Below are 23,521 nucleotides of genomic sequence, written 5' to 3'. Positions count from 1 at the left end.
GAGACATGCCCAAGTTTAGCTTTGCCTTATTCAGGCATGCTCGCGCTTCCTTAATACGGTCTACGGGGGCCGGTTTGTCTCCTTTCGGGGGCTCTCCGGACCCCGTATCTAACTGAGGCTGCTCTACCAGCTTCTGCGGCACCACCCTTGGTTTTGTTTTTCCAGCCTGGATGACTTTACGGGGAGAGGGTTTGGGTCCGACTATAGTACCGCTGTCTTTATCTCCTAAGCTTTTTCTAATAGCAGGAACGGGGGAGGTGATTGCTTTGCCAGTGGCTGTAGCGCCTAACTGGCTCATTTCTCCTGATTCTGTCTGTTTTGTTGGTGTGCGAATCATTTTGTGTCTTATTTATAGCTGAAGATTAGTGGGGGAATAGTAAAAAGAAATCTTAAAACTAACAGATAGGGTTTAAAAACCGCTGCTCTTATGCACTTATTTTAATGGCCGCACCGCTATGTTTATCTAATTGTAAATTTGAAAGATGTAAAAATTTTTTATATTTCGTTGCTCCTGTAAAAATTTGAATAGCAATGTTTTAGTGGTCTGGCCTAAATAATTTCGTTGTTCCTGTCAGATTTTAATAGCAATGATTTGTGGGCGGGGCCTAAATCACCAACAACCGTGTTACGTCACTAGTTGACGCGGTTTAGTGAGTTGCGTGGTGTATCCTTCCACCACCGCGGCGCTGATCGTCGCGTGGGGCGTGTACGATCGTTGCTACTCGTTTGCGACGTATGCCGTATCTGAGTTGTGACGTAATATATTAATAATTTTTAATAAATAGGCATACGATATGGTATGTGTAATTTTTTAATGTGTGTTTGATGTGTTGATGTTTTGGCTTATGTTTAAATATTTACTTAAGACTTAGTGCTAAGAGCTTCTAATGCCAGAACTACTATGAATCGTTAATTGAGTTGAATTGTCAACTGGAGCTGTGTATTTCACACCAGGATATAAAAAATCTTAAACTATCAGAGCGGGTCAAAAAACCACGGCTCTAAACTACTAACTATAGACAGCAAACTTTGACAATTTTAATTTTTTGCGTAATCTGAAACGTATTTTGACCTTTGTTGTGCCTTTGTATAAATTTAATTTGATTATTTAATTTAATTAAGTATTACTGAAAAATGAATTTGAGCTATTTTTGGTATTTTTATTATAAGGATTTGGTTAGATTCGGCCTTTGCAACAAATGTCAGCAGAAAAATATTAAACGCAAGTGTGTACAAGTCTTCAGTCAATACGGTTGAATTTTTCGGGGGCGTGGCTTGGGAACGCCCTAGTCCCGTGTTCTAATCCACGGTTACTGAGTACTTTTTGTATCGAATTTTCCCTGTATTTTATCTGAAAACTATTTTAATTTATTTGTGCTGAGTTAAAAAATGTTAGATTGGGAATTTTGAGATTTTTTCCAGTGTAAAAATTTGTTTTGTAAAAAATTTTTCGTATTAAATTTTGTGTGAATATTTTTATTTGTATCCTGGTTAATTTCTAGCTATGTTTATCTACTTGATGTACAATTTTAGAGATGCAAAAATTTAAATTTTTGGTGTTCCTGTTAGAATTTTAATAGCAATTTTTCGTGGGCGGAGCCTAAATTACCAGCTAATGTGTGTAAGTCCCTAGTTGACAGAGTTACTGTGTATCGTGGTGTATCTTCTCGCCACCTCGGCGCTGCTCGTTGCGTGTGATGTACGTTGCTACTCGTTTGCGACGTATGATTCTACTCGGTTATGACGTCATGAGTTAGTGACTAGGCATGTGATATGGCACATGTAAATTTTTGATATTTATTCGGTGTATTGGTGTATTAATTTATATATAACTATTCACTGAAGACTGTACTAAATGGCGTTCACTTCTAGATCGACTAAAGGTCGTTAAAAACATAAAATTGTCACTTAGAAGCTGTAAATATCATGCAAGGGATATAGTAAAAATCTAAAAAACTATCAGAGAGGGTTTAAAAACCACTGCTCTTACTTAGTGGTTGTAGAGATGCAATAATTTTTACAATTTTTATTTTTACGTAATATGAAAAGTAATTTGACCTTTGTTGTGCCTCTGAAATTACTGAATTTGAATATCTAACTTAATAAAGCGTTACTAAAAAATAAATTTGAGCTATTTTTCGTATTTTAAAAATGAAGATTTTAGCTAGTTTCGGCCTTATCAACAAATGTCAACTTTGCAAAACTTTGCAGCTCTATAACTTTAAAACACATGAACTTATCTTTAATGTCCGCACAGTTTTGGAATGGCCGCAATGTCCCCTTTGCAATGATGTATTTCTCTGGTGGCTGATGGCTCCGGATCCAGTACCTCAAGGGCGTGTGATACTGGAGTTTTGTTTGTCCTGGCCAGGTGGTTGCCTCTAGCTGGTTGTGAAGGCACTTAAACTCTGGCCTAGGACGAGGTGTTGCTCGCTGAGTAAAATTTTGCACAATTTTTCACTGGAATTTACTATTTTTAGGCACTTGTTGTTGATTTATGGGCAGAATTTAACGGAAAAAATGATTTAAAAATTTGTATCTTTGCTAATTTTTGCACGAAAATTTTGAAACTTGCACAGGGGTGTAGAGGAGACAATTCCGCAACTTTCTACAATCGCCGTTACACACTTTTACACTCAAATATTTGCAGCGTTCGCACTTTTCTCGTTGCCGCACTCCGCGTCTAATTCGTTGTTTTCTTAATTAAAAATCGGTTTATAATCCGATTTTTATTTTCTTAGTACCGATCGATTCCTCGTAAAAGCGCGCTTTTTTCTATATATAACACTTCTATATTACTCAACTTTATACCACTTTTACTAATTTTTCGAACTTTACGGAACGATCTCGGGCACGTGGGAGCGTGTGTATTGCTCGGGAGCGCGGCGCGGACTGGGTTAGGTTAGGTTAGGTTAGGTTAGGTTAGGTTAGGTTAGGTTAGGTTAGGTTAGGTTAGGTTAGGTTAGGTTAGGTTAGGTTAGGTTAGGTTAGGTTAGGTTAGGTTTTTTTTTTTTTTTTGTGTTGTCGAGCTAATTGGCAAATGGGGAAAATCCTCATGGACACCTGGGAATGTTGCCCAGGTAGTGTCGGACTCTAACCGACTAAAAACCCCATTTGCCAATCTCCCCACTTTTCAAGTTGATCCATCGACATGGAGGTCGATGCCTTTTGTTCAGATCCTTCTTAGTGTTACAGGTCAGTGTGGTTCCTCGATTCCTTGCTTATTGTCTTACATACTAGTATTATTCGTGCTGGCCTTAACTATATTTTTTTTTTCTTTTTTTTTTTTTTTTAAATTAAGTGTTGTGGCTATGATTATCATAGTCGTTTCCTTATCTCTTTTGTATTATTTTTACTTTTTTTTTTGTATTGTAATTATAAATATATATATTTTTTTTTCTTTTTATTTTTTTTTCTTCGGCCTTTTTTTTTTTTTTTTTTTCCTTATACTTAATAATGGTTACTTATTACTATTATTTTATATGTTCCCTGTATATACATTAGTATATACATTCTACATATCTTTCTTACTTAACTTTGTTTCTCTGCACGGCGTCCTCCGCCACCCGGACGCAGAATTCGGCGAAATCACTGCGAGTAGTCTCGCCTTCTAGCCAATCTTTAAGCGTATTGTGCCCTATTTCCATTCCGTGTTTGATTTCCAATTCAGCTCTATGGCGAATGTACTTTGGGCACGCGGTTAGTAGATGAATTATACTTTCCTCCGCGTCCGGGCCGCAGATACACGTCGGATCTGTTTTGCATTTGAACCTACACAAATAAGACGAGAAACCACCATGACCTGTTAGCACTTGAACCAATATAGGGTCCAATTTTAAGTTTTTGACTACTTTCTTCGCTTTTCTAACGTCCGGGAGAAAAATTTTCGTTATTTCTCCCGTGCTCTCTGCGGTATATCGCCTTTGCCATTCCTCAATGGAGCCTGTCCTTATTATTCTTTTAGCATATGACACTGGGAAGCTGCTGTATTCTGCTGCGGTCTTTCTGTATAGGGCGGCGTCCTTTGCCAGTTCATCAGCCCTTTCATTACCAGGTATTCCTGTGTGGGCCTTAACCCAACACCACTTCACCGTTTTTCTATGTTCAGTCATTTTCTTCATCGACAACTTGATGTCATGGGAAAGTGGGTGACAATCCGAACAGCTGCTGATTAAATCTAGCGCTGACCTGGAGTCACTCAAAATGGTAATTCTATCTTCTTTGCGTTTCTCCGCTATGCAGAGTGCCTTTTTTATGGCAAGGAGCTCCGCTTGGAAGACCGAGCAATATGGCTCCAGTCTCATTTTTACAGATTTCACTTCCTCCCCATTTTTCCATAACGACACTGCGGCCCCCACTCTTTCCTGTATCTTACTGCCATCTGTATATATGAACAAGGATTCCTCTCCGGAAGGGAGTTCATCCACACCATTCACGCACTCGTATAAGATTTTTATTTGCTGTGATGGGTGAATCCTCTCCAGGACATTCGCGCGCCCTTCAATGGGCCAATCGTCAGGTAGTCCCTTTAGCGTCTCACCACGCTTCGCACGGAAAAGCTGGGCACTTTCTCTTATTCGAATGTCCAGCGGCAGAAGTCCCGAAATCACTAAGGCCGCGTTCAGTGACACCGTACGGTATGAGCGGCAGATTTTCTGAGCAAAGCCTCTTTGGATGGTATTAAGTTGCTTCTGTACTGTGATTTTCCTAGTTGCTGGAGCCCATGCGCTGGCGGCATACATCACCATGGGTTCTATCACTGCTACATACATGGTTCTGATGATTTCCGAATTTATCCCCCAGTTTATTTTAGCTGCTTTAGAAAGCTGTCTGTAAATGTTTGTGGCCTTTTTACAGATATATGAGACATGTTTGTTGAATGTCATTTTACTATCTATTATCAGCCCAAGTAATTTTATCTCTTCCACTGCTTTTATAATTTCACCCCCCATGCTTAGTCTCGGTGTATCAAATTTGAGTTTGTTTGTAATCACCATAAGGTTAGTTTTGTGCGCTGCAAATTTTAATTTATTATCCAATCCCCATTTATTGACTTTTTCTAACGTTTTGTTAGCTTTTGTTTCTATAGCTTCTGTGGAGCTTTCGGAGAACACCAGAACCACGTCGTCCGCAAAGGCCTGAACGTACGTTCCTTCCTTTTCCAGTGCGTCCAATAGTGGATCCAACAGCACGTTCCAAAAGAGTGGTCCAGCTATGGATCCCTGCACACAGCCCTTATTTGTGGCCTTCTCGAACTTTTTTCCTCCATAAGCCACGGAAACACTTCTGTCTTGCAGGTAGCTACTCACTACTCTGCGAAGGTTCCACGGGCATCTTTTCTTGATTAGTTGTAGCTTGACCGCAGGCCACCACGCACCGTCAAACGCCCCCTCTATGTCTAGCGACACTAGAGCTATGATATGTTTCTGGCTTAGCTTATTGTCTATATGTGTGACCAGATCATAGAGGGAGTCCTCCGTCGAGCGCCGCGGCACAAACCCATACTGTTGTTTGTTTCCTTTTGGTAAGAGATGCCACTTCAGCCTCGCGACCAGCATCTTCTCTAGAACTTTGCCCAGAATTGAGAGCAAGCCTATGGGCCGGTATGATTTGGGATGGGTATAATCAGTTTTGCCCGGTTTTCGCAATATTATTACTGAAGCTACTTTCCACATTTGTGGGAAATATCCCAGTTTCAGACAGCGATTGGCAATGGTTAGGAAAATGCCGGGCGCCGCTCTTATCGCTGCCAGGCAAATGTCGGCTGTAAACCCATCGGGACCGGGCGCCTTTTTGGATGAGAAACTGCTCGCCGCGACCTCCACCTCAGTTGCAGTGAAGATGGGGTCGCCTTCGAGCGCATTTAGCTCTCCCGTGTTCGATTCTTCGACTTCTTTTCTGATTTTCTGCTGGACTGATGTTTCCCCTTCCTCACTATCATCCGGGTAGAAAGTTTCGGCGAGCAGCTTCACTGATTCTTCCGGGTCCAACTGTCTGCCGTTTGCTATAAGCATTTGGTCACTTTCCACTGCGCGCGTCTTGTTCAGTACCCTATAAATACCATCCCACATACTCTCTCGCTCTTGTTTTGTGCAGAACTCCCTCCATCCAGCAGTCTGTGCCTCAGTTGCAGCCTCTTCGTACTTCCTTTTTGCTTTGAGGTATTCTTCAATTACATATTTCCTCCTGCTGGCTGCCGCATTCCGTATGCGCCTCTTCTTCGTAACAGTGTTGCACTTTAATTGCTCTAACTCCTCAGACCACCAAGGGACCGTTCTTTTCCTGATAGGATTTTTCTTTTTAGGAATACTTTTTTCACACGCCCTTGTAACGCAGTCACTGTATATTCTAATAGTCGATTCCAACCTTACTACATCCGTGATGACTTCTATTTTCTCTATGGTGATGGCCTCTGCGATCAAGTTCTTTTCAAATTCTTCCTTGAAATCAGGCCAATTCGCCCTTTTAGTGTTATAAATCCTAGTGGAGACATTTTGTATTTGACTGAGTTGTTCAAATAAGATGGTGAATGTGACTGCATTGTGGTCCGAGCTTGTGACCCCTTTATCCACCCTCCACTTGCCAACATATTGCAGCAGATTTAAGTTACAGACCGTCACATCCACTCTGCTGCTGTACTGTTTGTCGCCTCTAACAGTTTCAAATGTCGGATCTTCCCCTATGTTGAGGACTTGAAGCCCGATCTCTTCGAAGAAGGTCGACAGTTCAGCTCCTCTATGGTTTTCAATTTTACTGCCCCACCACGTACTCCATGCATTAATATCTCCTCCAATGAGCAAATATTTTGTCTGATATTTGTCGCTGATTTTTTGCACGAGGTCGAGATATGGGGCCAAGGGCTTGTCCTCCTCGAAATACACCGAAACGAGGGCCAGAGTTTTTGTACCTGCCTTCGCAGCCAAGACCACTACATTCTCAGTGGTTAACTGGGGGTCTTCGACTATTAGCAGGTCCTGGTCGAACACGATCACGGCAGCCTTCACTGGGCCCTGCCTGTTTTGGGTTTTTTGTATTACCCTTGTTCCGGGCTTCCTCTTTAGCTCCCCCATTGCTCCCACATAGGGCTCCTGCACCAAGGCGAATTTGGCCTTCCTTTTTATTGCCTCCTGAAATAACTCTTCCGTGGCGAGCCTTTTACGCTGTAGGTTAGCTTGTATTATGTTATACTTAACTTTCGTTTGCACGCCTTTAGCAGTAAGCCACACTGCTTCTCGCCACCGCGTCCCATCTCTTTTTTACTGGACATTCAGAGTCGAACGCATTGTGGTTACTGGTGTCCATCTTAGCTAGGTTGCAATTTCTACAACTAGGTCCATCACCCGTTATCCAAGATGGACATTCTGACCTTAGATGTGGGCCAGAACAATGGCTACACAGAGTCTCCGTAGTTGTGCACGTCTTTTTGCCATGGCCGAAACCGAGGCACTTTGTGCATTGGATCAGTGGAGATTGGTCCTTGACCGTTCGTTTTTGGATGTCTATGTAGACCACGCCGGCTGCTATCAGATTTCGGTGGACTTTTGGCGAGACCTGCAAGATCACATGGTTCTCGTGAGGGTTTCTTGCTTTGCGTCTGTACTTTACAATTATTCTGTATTCATCTTCCGGTATATGCGCAAGAGTGTCGCCGTTCTGTTTTTTTAGGGCTGTTATAATATCTCCATCTGTGTTATAAGCTAGAAGGTCTCTTATGATTACTAATGGATCTTTATTTCGGGCTTTTTGTGCTTGGAGGCTCTCGCTACTTTGCAGTTTTTCAGTGATTTTTTCTAGGTTTTTTTCCGAATTGCAGCTGACGACCACTTTTTTGTTCCTCGCTTTTCTCATGCGGTCTATTTGGATTGCTTCTCCTTTGGCATTTACTGCTTTCCTTACCTTTTCCAATATTTCCTCACTAGTATCTTTTTCTTCCGTGGAAGACACTATTATAGTGTGTTTGGGGTTTTGGGGATGGGCGTGATGTGTGGCACTTTTACCAGCAAGGACTTCCGCATATGATAACGTTATATTTCTTGCGGTGTTTATTTCTTTGCGTATCTCCTCCTGGACATTCGTGAACTCTCTAATCTGGGACTTAATTTCCCTCAGCTGACTATTACATTCTCCCGAGCTTTCGTTTGTGGGTAGCTTTTGTTCGTTTTGGATCTTTTCTTGAATGGAAAGCATCTGTGTCATCTGTGTTTTCATTTCATCAAGCTGTCTTCTTGTTGCTTCGGACATGCGCTTTTGTTGATCGAACTCATGCCGCTGCATCTGCATAACTTCCTCCAACTTCCTGTTGGTATTTTGTATTAAATCCTGGCGTTCTTCTGGTTCGAGGCTGTAGTCTTTCTCTACTTTGTCACCTCTGTTCAGCTGATTTGAGGTCTTTTCTTTTTCCTTGGCGGAAACCCCTCGCTCCGATTCCGACTCCCTGACTAACTGCACAAGTCTTTCAACCGCATTCAAAACTTCCGCAACGATCTCTCTTTTCGTATTTTTAGAAGCTCCCAGTTACATTTTTGCTTTTAAGGCACAGGCACGCGCTTCTGATATTCTACTTATGTACTTTGTGGCAGATTGCTTCGGCGAACTTCCTGTTTCTGCCGAAGCTCTTCTCCCTCCAATACTTTTAGCCTGCGAGAGCGTTGTTTTTGTTTTCATTTTTGAAGGATCTGAAGGCAAGGATTTCTCCGGGGAGCATGTTTGTTTGGCATCTGAAACTCCCGCTTCCCAGTCATTTATACTTTTCCTCACTTTAGTTGGGTTGTAACTTTCAAGATCAGTTTTCTCCTTGATTCTTGTAGTCACAACACCGAAGTCATATGTTTCATCTAACTTCGACGGTCCTGCCGTCTCCGTCTGATTTGACTGGTTTGCAGATGCCACATTATCCATTTTGCACGGTGTGCGATACATTTATTCTAATCACTAAAAAGTGCTGTGTTAGACAATAGTGTGAGCTCACTAGTGTCTCTTACTGTCACTTTATATTTGGCTCAAGAAAGCCTGTCTTAACTAAAATTCTTTATCTGTGTAATAAAACACCTGTGTATAAAATATGTCTTACAATAGTAGCCTAACCGATACTAACTTAAACTTAAAATATAACGTCAAATATATTCGCTCCACCTGAAGCCGTTCGAATATACTACCTTACAGGCCCGAAAATGCGTCAGCCCCGGAAATTTCCAGTACACTATCAGGCGTCAGAAACTAAGTACACTGACGCCAAACATGTAAACTAGAGATCTGTATGACTAACTGTTACCGAGATAGGCGGTTCAACTGTCAAAACTAAGCTTTGACAGATGTTATCTCCGGTCTTATGTGTCACAGAGAACTCCTGCTTAAAGATTCTGTTAGGGCAGTACTACTGATAACTTTTTTTTTTTTTTTTTTGGATAGTGCGTTTTCAGTGGTTCGAAACCTCTACGATCCGAAACACCTGAAAATCTCGTAAAATGTACTCTGCGTTATCCTCTTTTTAATGGAGAAAACCCGGATCCTCTACGACGAAAAACCACTGAGCTATGGCGGTTTGAAATTTTTCAAAATGGCCGCTCAGCTGTCAAATGGAAACTTTGACTAGCTATAACTCCCGACTCGTTCGCCGCAGAAGTGCGCGGTTTCGACTGCACAGTATATTTTCACCTACTTTATCTTATGCACCGTGTTTCGGTGCGGTGAAAAACCTCGGGCCTGAAAATGCTGAAACCGCTCTTGTACAGAGGGTAGCGTAGGTAGTGTACGGAAACTGAAAACCCCCGCTTTCTATACAAAATATTTCCAGAGTTATTAATGGTTGAACTTTGCAATCTAGAAACCTAATTTGGTTTCAGTCACAACTTCGTCAAATTTTGACATAGGAGACCAAAATAAATGCTTGTTCCTATTGAATGCTATGCTATAGAATAACCTATAGCGTCAAATTTATTTTTATTACCTTTTTTTATTATTTATTAAGAAAGAATATAAAAATTTGTTCAACTTTTAATATCTCCGGAACCGTATGCCATAAAATTTTGAAAAAATTTTTTAAAATTAACATAAATTTTCGTTTTAACATAAATCAAAAAAAAAAAACTTAAAATTATAATAAATAATAAGAAATTCTTAACATAATCCAATTTTCATAGAAATTTTCAGTTTTTTCAGCTGGGGGGGTACTTTTTTTTACGAGAAAAATCTAAAATTTTGTATCTCTAATCTTCGGCGGAGCGCGCAGCTAAATTCACTTTAAAAAGTGGGTGTCCTCGACCTAGTTTTCGAGTTATGACCCTCCAAATTTTAACAATTTAATTATTAATTTTTCCAAAACTATAAGTCCAAAAATTTTTTTTATTATTAAAAATTGATGTATACACCTAGGCGTATTGTCGTGTAAAATTTGACCGTCGACAAACTCTTCCTTCTGCTACCACGTGTTCTTTGTTGTTCGGTTTTCTGATCTTTGTGACGTCATCCAACGAGTTACAACTTCCGAATTTCTTGCTTATTAAAAAGCTTCCTGAGGCCTCCCAAACGGTGAACAAAGAAAGAGTCTCCGAGTTCTGAGACTCGAGTTATCACCGAAATAGTAAGAACTAACCTCAAAATTTCGCTTTAAACGTTCAAATCAATCCAAAAAGTTAGGTTAGGTTAGGTTAGGTTATTTTTTTTTTTTTTTTTTTTTTTTTTTTTTTTTTTTTTTTTTTTTATAATGACCCCCGCTATTGGGGGCCTCTCGTACCCCTATTTATGTTGGGATAGGGACTTTACAAGCAGTAAATTTTTTCACTTAGTTATTTTATTTTCATTCTCTTTTCTTACATTCTTCACATAATCTTTCTTTCTGTTCTAATCTTTCATGCCACAATTCGTCTGTCTTTCTCTTTTCCTCTGATCATCTATCATTCTTCCCTTGCTTTTTACATTTTCAATAGCTTTTTATTTTTTTATTTTTTTATTTTTTTTTTTATTTCACATTTTTGTTTCTTATACTATAATAATTTTTATTACAGATTTATATATTTTAATAGTTAATAATTATATTTTCTATTTTAATTTTTTAATATATATTTATTTCCTATATTTACGTTTTGTTTCTTTTTATTGCACTTTCCGCTATTTCTTTGCAAAGGGATAGGAATGATTCTTTATATTCTCCGCCTATCAGGGAGGGTATTGCGTCCTCCCTGACTTGAATTCCAGACCGGCACTCGAAGCCGAACCGGAGTCCGCCGAATGCGGGACACCGGGCCACAAGGTGGATCACGGTCTGGCCCACGCCCGGTTCACAGAAGCACGAGGGGTCCTCCTTGAGCTTAAACCTATGAAGGTACTCAGAGAACCCCCCGTGCCCCGTGAAGAGCTGGGCCGAGACCGCGTCCACCTCGATGCTGCGGAGCACGCGGTAGGCTGAGACGGCGTCCGGGAAAAACATCCTCGTTACCGAAGCCGTCGTTCCTTCCACATACCTCCTGTTCCATTCGTCGAGCGACTCCAGTCTCAGTTGCCGCTTGACGAATGAAACAGGGCATCTCTCGTACTCTGGTCGTCTTTTACTCTTCAGGGCCGCTTCCTTGGCCAGCTGGTCCGCCCTCTCGTTCCCCTCCATCCCCGCGTGCGCTTTCACCCAGAACAACCTTACATCCTTCCCTTTCTCTCTCGCTTTCATTACATTCTCCTTCACTCTTAACGCTAAGGGATGGAGGGTGTCCGATCTTGCGACAGTTTCGAGAGCGGACCGCGAGTCGCTCAGTACGGCACAGACTTGCGCCGACTCGCCGGCCGCGTACCCTGTTGCCTCAGCTAGAGCCAGCAGCTCTGCCTGGTATACGGTGCAGAAGTTGCCCAACTTGAGTTTCTTTGTGTATGACTCTACGGCGCCCCGCTTGACGCAGAACGCCGCACCCACCTTATCCTCTATGCGGCTGCCGTCGGTATAAATTACCAGATCGGCAGCCGCGGTGGCAAGTCGGACTTCCTCCGCACTTTCCCCCAGACAGGAGAACTCCACACCAACTTGACCAGACGGGTGTGGTAGTCTCAGGTAGCTGACCGGTACCTCCAGGTCTCGGTCCTTTACCACCTGCCGGGAATGACCCTTTCTTATTTCAAATAAGCGGGCTGCTTCTTGGACCCGAAGGTCCAGGGGAAGCAACCCGGCAAGTATAAGGGCCGAGTGCAGGGACGCGGTCCTGTGGGTCCTCGCGATCTTCTGCGCGAAGCCCCGCTGGACCGCGCCCAACTGCCTGCGGACCAGCAGCTTCCTAGCCGCCGGCGCCCATGCACTCGCTGCATACAAAATCGTCGGCTCCAGCACCGCCAGATACATCGTTCTGATCACCTCCGAGTTCAGACCCCAAGATACCTTCGCAGCCCTGCACAGCTGACGATAGAGGCCCTGTGCCTTCTTGCTCACGTTCTTCACGTGACTGTTGAACGTGAGCCTATCGTCAACTGTGAGGCCTAGTATCCGGACCTCCCCAGTCCGGCCAAGCGGCTCACCTCCCATGCTCAGTAATGGGTAGTCGAACTTTAGCTTGTTGGTTAGCACCATCACCTTGGTTTTGTGTGGTGCGAACCTCAGCTTGTTCCTGACCCCCCACTCATGAACATGGGCGAGAACGGCGTTGGCCCGACTCGAGATGTCCTGGGCCTTCTGCCCCGAGAAGACCAGCACGACGTCATCTGCGAACGCCTGGCAGTGTGTCCCGGTCTTTGCCACCTCCTCCAGGAGAGGGTTGATGAGGAGGGTCCAGAAGGTTGGGCCGCCTACGGATCCCTGCACGCACCCCTTGGTGGTCTCTCTGGCCCACTCTGCCCCCGCGTACCGTACGGACACCTTGCGATCGCTAAAATAGCTGTCAACAAGACGCCGCAGATTCGCGGGGCAGCGAGTCTCTGCCAGTCTGCACCGTATAGCAGGCCACCAGGCGTTATCGAAGGCTCCCTCTATGTCCAATGATACCAGCACCGCGATCTCCTTCTCCTTCAGCCGGGTTCGCAGATGCTGGATCAGGTCATACAGGGAGTCTTCGGTACACCTCTGCGGCATGAAGCCGTATTGGTGGCTACTGATATACGGTGCAGTGTACCACCGGATCCTACGGACCATCATTTTCTCAAGGACCTTGCCGAGAATCGGCAAGAGTCCGATGGGCCTGTAGGATTTCGGGTGCGTGTAGTCCTCCTTGTCCGGCTTCCGCAACGCTACGACCACTGCCTCCTTCCATCTCGTGGGGAAGTGGGAAAGCGCGAGACACCGGTTGGAGAGCGCGAGGTACAGAACGGGGTCCACGGCGACGGCCGCACGGCAGATGTCCGCGGTGAGTCCGTCAGAGCCAGGTGCCTTCTTGGCGTTGAAGGTCGATACGGACCATCGGAGCTCCTCCATCGTAAACGGGGGGTCGCATGTTCCATCATGGTCCCCCGAATTGACTTCATCGGCTTTAGCTCTTACAGTTCTGTGGTCCGCAATGTCCTTCCCGGGGTCGTCCTCCGGGAAGAAAACCTCCGCCAGCAACCTGGCTGATCCCGCTGCGTCCAGCACTTTACCTGACTGGACGAGGGGGACGTCCTCTCGCCTCACCTCCGTGCGACGCATCACACGGTGGATCCCGTCCCACATGGTCTCGCGATCCTGTCTCTCACAGAAACGCTTCCAGCTATGGGTCTGAGCGCGCCTCGCCTCAAGGCGGTATGCCTCCTTCGCGTCGCAGTACTCGCGCCAGACCAGCTCCTTACGAGCCGGCCTCGCGGCCCTGATCCTTCTCTTCTTCCTCAAGACATCCGCCTTGAGGAGAGAGAGCTGTTCGGACCACCAGGGCAATTCCGTCCTCTTCCGCTTGGAGACCTTCGGCAGGACCAACTCGCAAGCGTCCCTCACGGTTTCCACATACCGACCGACCGTGCTGTCCAACGCCCCCTTTTCGGTGATCTGATTCACCTCGGTAGGCGTCAGACAGCGATCCGATAGCAGCCGAGCGACAGTTCGATGGAACTCGCCCCAGTCTGCCCTACGGGTAGTGTACTGCCGTGTGGTCCGCTTGACGTCCGTGCCTTGGGACCTCTCAAACTTCAGATTGAACACAATTGCCCTGTGGTCCGACGAGGATATGTCGTCCACGAGGCTCCAGCCCACCGCTCGGTCGAGCAGGGTGGTCGAGCAAGCAGTAATGTCGACGCGACTGGAGTAATGCTTACCGCCCCGATACGTATCAAACGTCGGCTCAGACCCCTGGTTCAACACGTGCACTCCCAGTTGGTCGAGGGCGGCTGCGACCTCCTCCCCCCTTCGGTCCGTGGACCGGCTACCCCACCAGGTGTTATGCGCATTGACGTCGCCACCCAGTACCACGTTGGCTGTCCCCAAGCCCTCCACGGCCGAGCCGATCCGGTCCAGGTATGGTCCGACGGGCGTATTAGGCTCCAGGTAGACGGACACCACCCCTATCTCCCAAGCTCCAGTCCTCAGCCTGGCCACAGCAACGTTGCCAGACGTGAGTTGGGGACATTGAGTGATATCGATAGTGTCGTCGAATAGCACAATGGCCGCCTTGACAACCTCCCCGTTGCCTCGCGCGACACATTGTACCACCCTTGTCCCTGGGTAGTGCCTCATCTCGCCAATAGCGCCGATATACGGCTCCTGGACCAATGCGAACGCCCAGCCTCTCTTCGGCGCTTCACATATCAGCTCGGCAGTAGCGAGCTTGGACCTTTGCAGGTTTAGCTGCGCCACGCGGTACTGGTGGTGCCCTGCGCGGAGAGTGCGGTGAGTCACCTGGATGCCCTTAGCAATACGCTACGGACGCCCGTGCTATGGTGTCCCACTTTCTCCGCACAGGACAGTCTTCGTCAAATGCGCCGTGGTCCCACCGGTCTGCCTTAGCTAGTCGGCAGTTCCGGCAGGCGGGAGGTTTCCCGGCTTGCCGATCCGGACACTCGGCGCATAGGTGCCGGCCACCACAATGGCTGCAGCGGTCTTCGCTCTCCGCGCAATGCCGTTTGGTGTGGCCGTAACCTAGGCACCGAGTGCACTGGACTAGCGGGGAGTGATCATGCACCCGCACTCGCTGGAGGTCCACGTGCATGTAGCCCGCAGCCGTCAGCCGTCCCCAGAGCGCAGGCGACACGCGCATGACCACATGGATCGTCTGCACATTTCGCGCCCTCCTCCTGAACCTTACCTCCGCCCTCTGATCCTCCTCAGAGACGTCGACCAGCAGGTGTTTATTTTGGGTCTTAATGGCCTTTACTATTTCTTCGTTAGTATTATAGGCCATTACGTCTCTGAGCAGAACCAGTGGGTCCTTGTTTTTGACCTCTGCAAGGTTCAGGTCCCTGCCTGCCCTCCTCAGCCCCTCACGCACCCTCTCCAGCTCGACCTCTGAGCCGCAGCCCAGGATGACCCGACCGTCCCGCACCCTGCGGATCCGGTCGACCCTTATGCCGGTCTGGGTGGCGTTTAGGGCTTTCCGTATTTTTCCCAGGACCTGCTCGCCCGTGTCGGTCCCCGACGAGACCGCCACCGAGTGCTTAGGTTCGCACCCCGGTGGCGGCCTTTTTGCCGGGCCGGCCGCCACGCTCGCGTACGTGCCAGGAGGCTTCGGTTTTTCTTGTATTTTTACAGCCACGAGAGACTCCCTCAAGCCCTCCAATTCTTTGGTATTGGCCTCAAGGAGTCTCGCGTGGCTGTCTAATTTCTTAAGGAGCTCGCACTGGCTCGCCGGCAGGGGGTTTGCGGGTGGATCCTTCACTACTGCTTCCACCCGTTTCGCCCCGCTCGCCGGCTGCTCTACTGGACCCCCTTTTGGGTCCTGGGTTCTCTCTCTATGTGCGAGCTCCGCCTCCTTAAACAATTCGTAGAGCCGATTAATGGCTAATATCACCTGCTCTTTTATCTCCGTTTTTAGGTTGCGCGAGCTGCCCAGGTGCAATTTCGCCTTTGTTAGGCACGCTCGCGCCTCCTTCATCCGGTCCGCGGAAGCCGGTTTGTCCCCTTTCGGGGATTGCCCGGCCGCCGCGGGAGCAGGTGTCGGCTCCACCGCTTTCGGCAACGTACGCGCCTTTACTTTCACGGCCGGCACGACGCTACGGGGAGAGGTCCCGGGCTTTTTTACCTGCCCTTCCCACTCCCCCACACTCCTCCGGACGCTTCTAATGGGCGAGGTGCTCACCCGGCACGCCTGGCTGGCGCCTGCCTGGCTCACCTCGCCCGCGTCGGTGGTCTTTGTGGGGGTCCTAATCATTTCTAATAGGGATACGCGTCTGTATAATTTAAAATTTAATAATTATATGTCAACTCAATGTATAAAATAAGTTCTATCTTCTAAATATATTTAAATAAGTCCTAACCTAGTGCAAAAGGGCGATCTTTTATATATAAACTATCTTATAACCTAATGGGAATAGACCCCTATTATTTAGTTTCACTATAACTTTTTGTAATTTCCTGTTATTTGTTTACTTTTCTGTTAACGTTATGCAATTCTTTTTTTTTTTATGACTTCTTAATTACTTAATTGCTCCACTCGAGCGCTCGGCCTTGACCGCCGGCACAGGTGCGGCGCGGCACGCGCGCGCGGCCCGGTGGTGAGGGGTGACGCGCGACGCGCGGGCGGCGGGGGCAACTTAATATAATGTAAACTGAATGTAATTACTTAATCTGCCTGCTTCTTTATTTCTTTTGGTTAGGTTATCGCTTTGTCTGTTTTAATCTACCCTAGTGCGATAGGTAGTCACTTCGCTTCTTATCCTAAGGCAATAGGGCCGTTTACTAATTTAATTATTTGTCAATTATAAAATAAACTTAATCTTAGTGCAATAGGGCTTTGTCGTCTTATCCTAAGGCAATAGGGCCGCTTAACTAATATAATAATTTGTCAATTATATAATGATCTTAATATTAGTGCAATAGGGCTTGTCGTCTTATCCTAAGGCAATAGGGCCACTAGATTAATGTTACAGTATATAACTAGGAAATCTCAACTTTTATTATTACGTTATATTACGCACGGCCCTGCGGCACGCGCGATGCGGACAGCTGCGCCGCCCGGGGTCGTTGACCTCGTCCGCGGCGCCCAGGTGCGCGCCAGATGTTTTGTTACGGCCGCGGCGGCGCAAAATTGATTCGTTTTAATGTATTTTAACGTCTACCGCCCGCTCTTTTTTATTGAGACTTCCCTGCTATATCTTCTGCAACTACTTAACTAACTAATTAACCTAGTTCTTAAATCTATGAGATGGGTCAAGAAAACCTCAATCTCAGTGGCAGCCGCCGAGTATGATTATTATTTTAATACGAGCCAATTTTGTTTTATTATCGATCTTATGATCTGATTTTGACCTTTGTGGTGGGTGGAGATTTTCTTGTTTTGTGATAGTCTACCCTTTAGTGGGCCCTAAAAAATGGTACCCTGCTAATTTGCGCAGGGTCCGTGACAGTCTTTCACTTCTACCCACCACTTATAAATTTTTAATTTTGAAATCTAATCCCGGCGGCTACCTTGTCTAATTTATATTGTCCCGCGTTGTCGGCGTTGTCAGGCTCCCGGCTGCACCCCTCGACCCCTCTGCCTCGCTTAGCAGTGGGTGACCGGCTTCGACGACTGTTTCCAATTGGATGATTTCCAATTAGAATTTGTTTATTCTTCTATAACTTTTCGAGTTTTTATCCAAAAAATTTTTTGTTAATACGCTCGCAAAGCTTATGCAAGCGCGCACAAGATAGCAATTCAAGAAGTTTGTGTTACAGCGCTTATTCGCGCGCGGCGGGTCCTTTTAGTTTTTTCACTATTCCGCACTTAATTCGAACTTTTGCTTGTTAAAAATCCAATTAAATTCCGATTTTAAAACTTTTCACGGATTTTTGTTCGGTGTTAATTGGCGGATTTTTTCATATATCAGTTGATAGATTTTTCACACTAGAACACACTCAAACTAATTTAAACTTGCAATTTGTGCGGTAAGGCGTTACGGACCGGTGCGTTCGGCTCAAGAGCGTGCGCAGGACTCGGTTAGGTTAGGTTAGGTTAGGTTAGGTTAGGTTAGGTTAGGTTAGGTTAGGTTTTTTTTTTTTTTTTTTTTTTTTTTTTTTTTTTTAATGACCCCCGCTATTGGGGGCCTCTCGTACCCCTATTTATGTTGGGATAGGGACTTTACAAGCATTAAATTTTTTCACTTAGTTATTTTATTTTCATTCTCTTCTCTTTCATTCTTCACATAATCTTTCTTTCTGTTCTAATCTTTCACGCCACAATTCGTCTGTCTTTCTCTTTTCCTCTGATCATCTATCATTCTTCCCTTGCTTTTTACATTTTCAATAGCTTTTTTTTTTTTACTTTTATTTCACACTTTTGTTTCTTATACAATAATAATTTTTATTACAGATTTACATATTTTAATAGTTAATAATTATATTTTCTATTTTAATTTTTTAATATATATTTATTTATTTATTTCCTATATTTACGTTTTGTTTCTTTTCATTGCACTTTCCGCTATTTCTTTGCAAAGGGATAGGAATGATTCTTTATATTCTCCGCCTATCAGGGAGGGTATTGTCTCCTCCCTGACTTGAATTCCAGACCGGCACTCGAAGCCGGTTAGGTTAGGTTAGGTTAGGTTAGGTTAGGTTAGGTTAGGTTAGGTTAGGTTAGGTTAGGTTAGGTTAGGTTAGGTTAGGTTAGGTTAGGTTAGGTTAGGTTAGGTTAGGTTAGGTTAGGTTAGGTTAGGTTAGGTTAGGTTAGGTTAGGTTAGGTTAGGTTAGGTTAGGTTAGGTTAGGTTAGGTTAGGTTAGGTTAGGTTAGGTTTTTTTTTTTTTTTTTTTTTTTTTTTTTCATGACCCCCGCTATTGGGGGTCTCTCGTACCCCTATCTTTTTGTGGGACAGGGTCTTTTGTTACAGTAATTTTTTCACATATATTTTTTTATTTTCATACTCATCAGTCTTTCATCACATATTCTTTTAGTCTGTCTTTCATGCTATATTTCTTTCTTTTGTGCCCTTCTATACTACTCTTCTTTCATCCCTTTTTTTATTTTGTATATCTTATTTTCTAGGTATCACATATTTGCACATTTATTATTTATTTTATAACAGTCTTTTATCTTATACCTAGGTTTTATTTATTTCTATAATCTTTTTAACTATTGTTTTACAATAATATACAAAATCCTGCCTAGTAGCTTTATCGCCTATCAGGGAGGGTATCGTGTCTTCTTTGACCTGAACACCAGACCGGCACTCGAAGTCGAGCCGGAGTCCCCCGAATGCGGGACACCGGGCCACAAGGTGGATCACGGTCTGGTCCACGCCCGGTTCACAGAAGCACGAGGGGTCCTCCTTGAGCTTGAACCTGTGAAGGTACTCAGAGAACCCCCCGTGCCCCGTGAAGAGCTGAACCAAGACCGTGTCCACCTCGATGCTGCGGAGCACGCGGTGGGCTGAGACGGCGTCCGGGAAGAACATCCTCGTCACCGAAGCCGTCGTTCCTTCTACATACCTCCTGTTCCATTCGTCAAGCGACTGCTGTCTCAGTTGCCTCTTGACGAATGAAACAGGGCATCTCTCATATTCCGGTCGTCTTTTACTCTTCAGGGCCGCTTCCTTGGCCAGCTGGTCCGCCCTCTCATTCCCCTCCATCCCCGCGTGCGCTTTCACCCAAAACAACCTTACATCCTTCCCTTTTTCTCTCACTTTCATAACATTATCCTTCACTCTTAACGCTAAAGGATGGAGGGTGTCAGGTCTTGCGACAGTTTCGAGGGCGGACCGCGAGTCGCTAAGTACGGCGCAGACTTGCGCCGACTCGTTGGCCGCGTGCCCTGTTGGGTTAGGTTAGGTTAGGTTAGGTTAGGTTAGGTTAGGTTAGGTTAGGTTAGGTTAGGTTAGGTTAGGTTAGGTTAGGTTAGGTTAGGTTAGGTTAGGTTAGGTTAGGTTAGGTTAGGTTAGGTTAGGTTAGGTTAGGTTAGGTTAGGTTAGGTTAGGTTAGGTTAGGTTAGGTTAGGTTAGGTTAGGTTAGGTTAGGTTAGGTTAGGTTAGGTTAGGTTAGGTTAGGTTAGGTTAGGTTAGGTTAGGTTAGGTTAGGTTAGGTTAGGTTAGGTTAGGTTAGGTTAGGTTAGGTTAGGTTAGGTTAGGTTAGGTTAGGTTAGGTTAGGTTAGGTTAGGTTAGGTTAGGTTAGGTTAGGTTAGGTTAGGTTAGGTTAGGTTAGGTTAGGTTAGGTTAGGTTAGGTTAGGTTAGGTTAGGTTAGGTTAGGTTAGGTTAGGTTAGGTTAGGTTAGGTTAGGTTAGGTTAGGTTAGGTTAGGTTAGGTTAGGTTAGGTTAGGTTAGGTTAGGTTAGGTTAGGTTAGGTTAGGTTAGGTTAGGTTAGGTTAGGTTAGGTTAGGTTAGGTTAGGTTAGGTTAGGTTAGGTTAGGTTAGGTTAGGTTAGGTTAGGTTAGGTTAGGTTAGGTTAGGTTAGGTTAGGTTAGGTTAGGTTAGGTTAGGTTAGGTTAGGTTAGGTTAGGTTAGGTTAGGTTAGGTTAGGTTAGGTTAGGTTAGGTTAGGTTAGGTTAGGTTAGGTTAGGTTAGGTTAGGTTAGGTTAGGTTAGGTTAGGTTAGGTTAGGTTAGGTTAGGTTAGGTTAGGTTAGGTTAGGTTAGGTTAGGTTAGGTTAGGTTAGGTTAGGTTAGGTTAGGTTAGGTTAGGTTAGGTTAGGTTAGGTTAGGTTAGGTTAGGTTAGGTTAGGTTAGGTTAGGTTAGGTTAGGTTAGGTTAGGTTAGGTTAGGTTAGGTTAGGTTAGGTTAGGTTAGGTTAGGTTAGGTTAGGTTAGGTTAGGTTAGGTTAGGTTAGGTTAGGTTAGGTTAGGTTAGGTTAGGTTAGGTTAGGTTAGGTTAGGTTAGGTTAGGTTAGGTTAGGTTAGGTTAGGTTAGGTTAGGTTAGGTTAGGTTAGGTTAGGTTAGGTTAGGTTAGGTTAGGTTAGGTTAGGTTAGGTTAGGTTAGGTTAGGTTAGGTTAGGTTAGGTTAGGTTAGGTTAGGTTAGGTTAGGTTAGGTTAGGTTAGGTTAGGTTAGGTTAGGTTAGGTTAGGTTAGGTTAGGTTAGGTTAGGTTAGGTTAGGTTAGGTTAGGTTAGGTTAGGTTAGGTTAGGTTAGGTTAGGTTAGGTTAGGTTAGGTTAGGTTAGGTTAGGTTAGGTTAGGTTAGGTTAGGTTAGGTTAGGTTAGGTTAGGTTAGGTTAGGTTAGGTTAGGTTAGGTTAGGTTAGGTTAGGTTAGGTTAGGTTAGGTTAGGTTAGGTTAGGTTAGGTTAGGTTAGGTTAGGTTAGGTTAGGTTAGGTTAGGTTAGGTTAGGTTAGGTTAGGTTAGGTTAGGTTAGGTTAGGTTAGGTTAGGTTAGGTTAGGTTAGGTTAGGTTAGGTTAGGTTAGGTTAGGTTAGGTTAGGTTAGGTTAGGTTAGGTTAGGTTAGGTTAGGTTAGGTTAGGTTAGGTTAGGTTAGGTTAGGTTAGGTTAGGTTAGGTTAGGTTAGGTTAGGTTAGGTTAGGTTAGGTTAGGTTAGGTTAGGTTAGGTTAGGTTAGGTTAGGTTAGGTTAGGTTAGGTTAGGTTAGGTTAGGTTAGGTTAGGTTAGGTTAGGTTAGGTTAGGTTAGGTTAGGTTAGGTTAGGTTAGGTTAGGTTAGGTTAGGTTAGGTTAGGTTAGGTTAGGTTAGGTTAGGTTAGGTTAGGTTAGGTTAGGTTAGGTTAGGTTAGGTTAGGTTAGGTTAGGTTAGGTTAGGTTAGGTTAGGTTAGGTTAGGTTAGGTTAGGTTAGGTTAGGTTAGGTTAGGTTAGGTTAGGTTAGGTTAGGTTAGGTTAGGTTAGGTTAGGTTAGGTTAGGTTAGGTTAGGTTAGGTTAGGTTAGGTTAGGTTAGGTTAGGTTAGGTTAGGTTAGGTTAGGTTAGGTTAGGTTAGGTTAGGTTAGGTTAGGTTAGGTTAGGTTAGGTTAGGTTAGGTTAGGTTAGGTTAGGTTAGGTTAGGTTAGGTTAGGTTAGGTTAGGTTAGGTTAGGTTAGGTTAGGTTAGGTTAGGTTAGGTTAGGTTAGGTTAGGTTAGGTTAGGTTAGGTTAGGTTAGGTTAGGTTAGGTTAGGTTAGGTTAGGTTAGGTTAGGTTAGGTTAGGTTAGGTTAGGTTAGGTTAGGTTAGGTTAGGTTAGGTTAGGTTAGGTTAGGTTAGGTTAGGTTAGGTTAGGTTAGGTTAGGTTAGGTTAGGTTAGGTTAGGTTAGGTTAGGTTAGGTTAGGTTAGGTTAGGTTAGGTTAGGTTAGGTTAGGTTAGGTTAGGTTAGGTTAGGTTAGGTTAGGTTAGGTTAGGTTAGGTTAGGTTAGGTTAGGTTAGGTTAGGTTAGGTTAGGTTAGGTTAGGTTAGGTTAGGTTAGGTTAGGTTAGGTTAGGTTAGGTTAGGTTAGGTTAGGTTAGGTTAGGTTAGGTTAGGTTAGGTTAGGTTAGGTTAGGTTAGGTTAGGTTAGGTTAGGTTAGGTTAGGTTAGGTTAGGTTAGGTTAGGTTAGGTTAGGTTAGGTTAGGTTAGGTTAGGTTAGGTTAGGTTAGGTTAGGTTAGGTTAGGTTAGGTTAGGTTAGGTTAGGTTAGGTTAGGTTAGGTTAGGTTAGGTTAGGTTAGGTTAGGTTAGGTTAGGTTAGGTTAGGTTAGGTTAGGTTAGGTTAGGTTAGGTTAGGTTAGGTTAGGTTAGGTTAGGTTAGGTTAGGTTAGGTTAGGTTAGGTTAGGTTAGGTTAGGTTAGGTTAGGTTAGGTTAGGTTAGGTTAGGTTAGGTTAGGTTAGGTTAGGTTAGGTTAGGTTAGGTTAGGTTAGGTTAGGTTAGGTTAGGTTAGGTTAGGTTAGGTTAGGTTAGGTTAGGTTAGGTTAGGTTAGGTTAGGTTAGGTTAGGTTAGGTTAGGTTAGGTTAGGTTAGGTTAGGTTAGGTTAGGTTAGGTTAGGTTAGGTTAGGTTAGGTTAGGTTAGGTTAGGTTAGGTTAGGTTAGGTTAGGTTAGGTTAGGTTAGGTTAGGTTAGGTTAGGTTAGGTTAGGTTAGGTTAGGTTAGGTTAGGTTAGGTTAGGTTAGGTTAGGTTAGGTTAGGTTAGGTTAGGTTAGGTTAGGTTAGGTTAGGTTAGGTTAGGTTAGGTTAGGTTAGGTTAGGTTAGGTTAGGTTAGGTTAGGTTAGGTTAGGTTAGGTTAGGTTAGGTTAGGTTAGGTTAGGTTAGGTTAGGTTAGGTTAGGTTAGGTTAGGTTAGGTTAGGTTAGGTTAGGTTAGGTTAGGTTAGGTTAGGTTAGGTTAGGTTAGGTTAGGTTAGGTTAGGTTAGGTTAGGTTAGGTTAGGTTAGGTTAGGTTAGGTTAGGTTAGGTTAGGTTAGGTTAGGTTAGGTTAGGTTAGGTTAGGTTAGGTTAGGTTAGGTTAGGTTAGGTTAGGTTAGGTTAGGTTAGGTTAGGTTAGGTTAGGTTAGGTTAGGTTAGGTTAGGTTAGGTTAGGTTAGGTTAGGTTAGGTTAGGTTAGGTTAGGTTAGGTTAGGTTAGGTTAGGTTAGGTTAGGTTAG

The sequence above is a fragment of the Battus philenor genome, unplaced genomic scaffold (genome assembly GCF_028537555.1).
Source record: "Battus philenor isolate CCGP_79_NKW_IND1 unplaced genomic scaffold, ilBatPhil1.0.hap1 SCAF_27, whole genome shotgun sequence".
Lineage (NCBI taxonomy): Eukaryota > Metazoa > Arthropoda > Insecta > Lepidoptera > Papilionidae > Battus > Battus philenor.
Note: the sequence above shows the minus strand (reverse complement) of the source record.